We start from the raw sequence: 7281 nt of genomic DNA, 5'->3' as shown, positions 1-7281 counted from the left end.
ATAATGAATAAAAAGAAGCACAGACTGAGATATCAGAACTCCAGAATGCAGCTGAGGTGTTGGAGATTCTGGGTGAATTTAGAAGCAGGAGAATGGAGAAGCAGGGGCAGCACAGAAGCTGGGAGAGCTTAACCAGTGTTATTAAGTGCACTTGCTCATTACAGCCATTTTGGGACAGAGCTGGGCAACACCACAAACAGGGAACACAGAAAGGAAGCTAAGTTTAGGAAGATGTAGCCCAATTTTTTTTAAGGAGGCACAAATTGGCCCTGGTGGTTCATGGGTTCGGCAATTGGGAGGGTTTGAATGGAGACTGTGACACTGCGAGAGAGTGCTCTTTAACCTTGATGAAGTTCGAGACAGATGGGAACTAGGTCCAGGAAGAACGACAGTGGCAGCAAGGTGAGGTGAATACTTCAGATTAACAGGTAACATATAAGGAAACAACTGGCTCCCTGCCCATAGTGGGACAGCATTGGAGACCTGTTCAGGGGCACCCAGGAAGGAAAGACATAGAGAGCCCCCCTTGCCAGAGGAAAATTGAGGCCCACTGCTTATGTCACCATCATGAATTCCAAAGATAAAGCATCCTAAACTCCTGATTAAGTGCTGAAAAAAAAAAAACTAAGGATAAGAGTGCTCTCTAACGGTTCTTAGGTGAAGACACCAAGCTCACTGTTGCTGGGTTGATTATGACTCATAGGGACCTTGTGGGGCAGAGTGCACTGCCTCAAGGGTTTCCTGGACCGTGAGTCTTTGTGGGGGTTGGATGCCACATCTTTCTCCCTGCTGGTGGAGCAGGTAGAGGCCTTTCAGTTGTCAGTGGAGCACTTGGCCTCTGCATCATTAGGGTGCCCAATCAGAACACTTTCCCACATAAAACAGAATACCAAATTTAGAGGAAAAAAAAAAAGATAACAAAAAGGTCCAAGTTCTACAAAAAAATAGTAATCATGCAAAATTGCAAGATAAGAAAAACCAGTTAAAAGAAAAACCTAAAGAAGAAGAAATTTCTCCTATGGAGGTCAGACTAAAGAAAAGAATTAATAATTTTCAGACTATGGTGCTAAATAGGCTTATAGAAAGCTGAAAGCACACACAATACAAACAAGTGGATATCAGAAAACAAATGGAGGAAAAAATAAGATGGAACAAAGAAATTTAAAACATCTAAACAAGAAACAAAAACAAAGAGAACTATTGGAACTGAAGAATAAATCAACTGATTTAGAAAAAGCAAGAGAAACACTGAACAATAAAATTGAACAGACAGAAGATAGAATATATAAACTAGAAGACAAAATAACTGAACTTAGTGAGTCTCACAATTTATCAATTCTAAAACTGCACCAATAAGCAATATCATGATAAATGGAGAAAAGTTTGAAGTTGTCAAGGATTTCATTTTACTTGGATCCACAATCAGCGCTGAAGGAAACAGCATCAAGGAATCAAGTGACCCATAACATTGGGCAAATCTGCTGCAAAAGACTCTTTAAAGTGTTAAAAAGCAAAGATGTCACCTTGAAGACTAAGGTATGCATGACACAAGCTATGGTGTTTTCAGTCACCTTGTATGCATGTGAAAGCTGGATGATAAATGAGGAAGATGAAAGAAGAACTGACAGCTTTGAATTCTGGTGTGGGCAAAGAATATTGACTATACCATGGACTGCCAAAAGAATGAACAACTATGTCTTGGAAGAAGTACTGCCAGAATATTCCTTAGAAACAAGGATGGTTGAACTTCATCCCACACACTTTGGACCTGTTATCAGGAGGCATTAATCCCTGGAGAGGGACAACATGCTTGGTAAAGTAGATGGTCAGTGAAAAAGAAGAAGACCCTGGATGAATGGATTGACACAGTGGCTGCAACAATGGGCTTAAGCATAAAAATGATTGTGAGGATGGTGCAGGATCAGGCAGTGTTTAGTTCTCTTATACGTTGTGTCACTATGAGGTGAAACTGACTTGACAGCATCTAACAACAACAATATAAAGTCTCAAGAAAAAGAAAGGAAAAGAAAAGAACAAACAAAAGTGAACAAACCCAAAAGGAAACATAGGATTTAACTAAGAAACCTAACATTAGAATTACTGGAATCCCAGACCACCATAGCAACAATAAAATCATAGAAACTATCTTCCAGGAGATATTCAGAGAGAATTTCTGAGACCTGAACAGAGAATCAATCCTGCAACTATAGAAAGCTACACAAACCGCGATCAGAAGAGACACGAAAAGATCAACTCCATGCCGTAGCCAATTCAAATTCTTGAAAGCCAAAGACAAGGAATTCTGAAAGGAGCAAGAGGACAATGCAGTGTAACATACCAAGGGTCTTTCACAAGAATCAACGTAGATTTCCTCAGAAACTTTAGAGGCTTGAAGACAATGGAGCGACATATATAAAACACTGAATGAAAACAATAGCCAACCAAGAATTCTTTACCGAGCAAAGTTGTCATTCAAAAATGAGGGGGAAGTCAAAACATTACCAAACAGAAGCTCTGGGCATTTGCCACTAACAGAAGCTTTGCAAGTATTAATCAAGGGAGTACTCCAAATGGAAAAGCAGAAGCATTAAATAAATACTCAGATCTATACACAAGACAAAATAAATAAGTTAATAAAAAATAGGATAGAGAGAGAGATCTCCAAAAAATGTAACAACATGGGCAATTACAAGGACTAAGTATATGATATATTCAAGGAATATTTCAATAATCCTACAAACAAGGCAACGCCAAGTTTATAAGAAATAAGGAAAGCATATATTAATCAAATATATGTTGAATATTGATGTTAATAGAGATACACCAACAGAAATAGGGGAAGGAGGAGCATATCAGGAATGGATTTATTTTCTTAGGTTTGTTTTAACTGTTGTTCATAAGCTAAACATTGTTACAATTGTAAGTTGTATAATGTTATATATGTGCTAACCACTAAGAAATCATCAAGAAAAAATCTTCAGAAGAAAAGAACGGAGAAAGCAAAGAGTCTCATAACAAGAAAGCAACCAAATACAAACAAAAACAGAAAATCAGAATAAAAAACAAAGAAGACACAAAACACTTAAAAAGCAAAGAGCAAAATGAGTGAGGTAGATACTTCGTTTTCAGTAATAACCTTAAATGTAAAAGTTCCCACTGTAAGAGTGGCAGAAAAGTTAAAAAAAAAAAAAAGAGATCTATCCTTTTGCTGTCTACAAGAAACACATGTTAGACATAAAGACACAGACAGACTGAAAATAAAAAGATGGAGAAAAATATTCCATGCACTCAATAAACAATTAAGTGCAGGGTTTGCCATTCTGATATCAGATAAAATAGACTTTAAATCAAATCTATTACAAGAGCTAAAGAAGGACATTACATAATAATAAAAATCTCAATTCAACAAGAAGATATAACAATTATAAATATATACATACCTAACAGCAATGCACCAAAGTACATGAAATAAATACTGACTAATAGGAAAGGAGAAATAGACCACTTCACAGTAATGGTGGGGGATTTCAGCACAACACTTTGAACAATAGATAGAACATCTAAAAAGGAGATCACTAAGGACATTGAGAACTTAAATAAATCCATAAATCAATTGGACCTAATGGGCATATATAGAACACTCCACCCTGGATCAGAACAATACACATTCTTCTCTGGCACACATGGACCATTTTCCAGAATAGAGCACATGCTAGGATAAACATAAGTCTCAACAAATTTTAAAAGACCGAAATCATACAAAGCATCTTCTCTGACAATAACAGTATGAAGATATTAATTAAAAAAGGGAAAAGCAAAGAAAAAAAATACATGGAAACTAAATAATACACCACTAAAACTTTTTGGATCAAAAAAGAAACCATAAGTGAAATTATAAAATTCCTAGAATCAAATGAAAACAAAAACACAACATATCAAAAACTTTGTTACACAGCAAAAGCAGTACTCAGAGGGAAATTCATAGCAATAAATGCCTACATTAAAAAAGCAGCAAAATCCAAAATAATTTGCTCAAAAAGAAAAAGAGCAAAAGAGGCCAAAAGCTACTAGAAAAAAGGAAATAATAAAGATCAGAGTAGAAATAAACTAAAAAGAAAATAGAAAAACAATGGAAAGAATCAACAAAACGAGAAGTTGGGTCTTTGAAAAATCACTAAATCAGACAAGCCACTGGCTAAATTGATAAAGAAAAGAAAAGAAAAAAAAAAAAAAAAAAACAGAAGAGGCAAATAACCCATTTAAGACTTGAAATTGATGACATAGCAACCTATGCGACAGAAATGAAGAAGATCATAACTGATTACTATGAAAAATTGTAGTCCAACAAGTCCGAAAACCTAAATAAAATGGACAATTTCCTAGAAACACACTATCTACACAAACTAACACAGAGGTAGAAAATTGACACAGACCTATTACAAAAGAAGAGGCTGAAGATGTCATCAAAACACTGCCAACGACACCGCCAAAAAAAGCCCAGGACCAGATGGCTACACTGGATAATTCTATCAAACATTCAGAGAAGAATTGACACCAATCCTATTCAATCTCTTCAAAACATAGAAGAGAAAGCAACACTATCAAATCGTATCTAAGAAGCCAGCATAACCCTGATACCTAAACCAGGCAAAGACATCATGAAAAGAGAAAATTACACACCAATATACATTATGAAAAGAGGTGCAAAAATTTTCAGTAAATTATAGCCAACAGACTTCAGCCACATGTCAAGAAAACCATACACCACGATCAAGTGAAATTCATACCAGGATTACAAGGGTGATTTGGCTTTACAAAATCAATTTATTTCAGTACATAAATAAAACAAAGAAAAGAACCATATGATCTTATCAGTTGATGTAGAAAATACATTCAATAAAATTCAACACCTTCTCTTGATGAAAACTCTTAATAAAACAGGTGTAGAAGGGAAATTTCTCAACATAATTAAGAGCATATATGCAAAACAAACAGCCATCATTACACTCAATGAAAAAAGCCTGAGAGCCTTCTCTTTGAGAACAGGAACAAGACAAGGATGCCCTTTATCACCACTTTTTTTTGTACTGGAAGACCTAGCCAGAGCAATAAAAAGAGAAACAGAAGTAAAATGTATCCAAATAAGAAAGGAAGATATAAAACTGTCTATATTTGTGGATGCTGTGATCCTATACATAGAAAACCCTAAAGATTCCACAAGAAAACTGTTGAAACTAAAAGAATTTAGCAATGTTACAGGGCATAAGATCAACACAACAAACATCAGCTGCATTCCTCTACACTAAAAAAGACTCCTTCAAAAAAAGAAATCAAGCAAACAATACCATTTACAATAGCCCCCATAATGACACATTACCTAGGAATTAACTTAACCAAGGACATAAAATACGTACATAATGAAAATTATAAAACACTACTACAAGAGAATAAGGAGACTTACAAGCATGGAAATACAACCGGTGCTCATGGATAGGTAGACTTAATATAGTGAAAATGTCAATTCTACCAAAAACAATCTTCAGATACAATGCAAACCCAATACAAATCCCAACAACATTTTTTAATGAATTGGAAAAACTAATGGCCTACATCATATGGAAAGGAAAGCAATCTCTGATAGAGAAAGCTATATTGAAGAAAAAGAACAAAGCAGTAGGCCTCACACTCCTCATTGTTCAAACATGCTATACAGTCAATGTAATCAAAACAGCCTGGTAAAGGTTCAATGACAGACACAAAGATGAGGGAATGAAGGTGAGAACATAGAATTAAAACAAGCCATTGATGGACAAATTACCCACCAACCACTAAGGCCAGAGATGAAGAAATTGAAGATTGTAACCATCTTCTGCAGTCTGAAATTGATCAAACATGCGATCAGGATGCATTGATAATTACCAGTGATTGGAATGTGAAAGCTGGAAACAAAGGAGAAGGCTTAGTAGTTGGAAAATATGACCTTGGTGATAGAAATGATACTGAAGATCACATGATAGAATTTTGCAAGACCAACGACTTCTTCATTGCAAATACCTTTTTATAACAACATAAATGGCAACTACACACATGGATCTCACCAGATGGAATATACAGGAATCTAACTGACTACATCTGTGGAAAGAGACAATGCAAAAACTCAATATCGTCAGAACAAGGCAGGGGCCGACTGCGGAACAGACCATCAATTGCTCATATGCAAGTTCGAGCTGAAGCTGAATAAAATTAGAACAAGTCCATGAGAGCCAAAGTACAACCTTAAGTATATTCCACCTGAATTTAGAGACCATCTCAAGAACAAATTCGATGTGTTGAACACTAATGACTGAAGACCAGACAAGTTGTGGATTGACATCAAGGACCTCATACATAAAGAAAGCAAAAAGTCATTAAAAAGACATGAAAAAATGAAAAGACCAAAATGGATCTCAGAAGATATTCTGAAACTTGCTCTTGAATGTAGAGTAGCTATATCGAAAGGAAGAAGTGATGAGGTTAAAGAGCCGTCGTTCCAAGATCAGCAGGTAAGACAGCAGGTTGCTGGCCCAAGTCTCAAGAACTGGAGGACAGATGATGATGACCCCAATACCGGATTCAGGGCAGAGCCAAAGCCAGTGAGCTTTGAGAGAACCTCTACATATATTGGATGCAGGCCACATCCCCAAGAAAACTCTCTTTTAAGTGTTTGGCTACTCACAGCAGATCCCACCATGGGAGTGATCACATTGTATCAGATGTCATCATGGAAGTAATTACTTCATTATATGAATGCCAAACTACATCATAACAATGTCATTAATGTCACAGGCAAGTAAAACTTTGCTAAAGTTCATTCAAAAGCAGTTGCAGCAGTATATCAACAGGAAACTGTGCAAAATTCAAGCCAGATTCAGAAGAGGACATGGAACCAGGATTATCATTGCTGACGTTGGAAGGATCCTGGCTGAAAGCAGAAAATACCAGAAAGATTTTTACATACTTTGGACATGTTATCATGAGAGACAAGTCCCTAAAGAAGGACATCATGCTTGGTAGAGTGGATGGTCAGCAAAAAATAGGAAGACCCTCAAAGAGATGGATTGACACAGTGGATGCAACAATGGGCTCAGATATAACATGGATTATGAGGATGGCACAAGACAAGGCAGTGTTTCCTTCTTTTGTACATAGGGTTGCTATGAGTTGGAACTGACTGGAAGGCACCTAAGAACAACACAACCATGGGGAAAATATTGAATGACTCAGGAAGCATTAAAAGAAAAT

This window comes from Trichechus manatus, unplaced genomic scaffold (genome assembly GCF_000243295.1).
Source record: "Trichechus manatus latirostris isolate Lorelei unplaced genomic scaffold, TriManLat1.0 scaffold00236, whole genome shotgun sequence".
In the NCBI taxonomy this organism is placed as follows: Eukaryota; Metazoa; Chordata; class Mammalia; order Sirenia; family Trichechidae; genus Trichechus; species Trichechus manatus.
Note: the sequence above shows the minus strand (reverse complement) of the source record.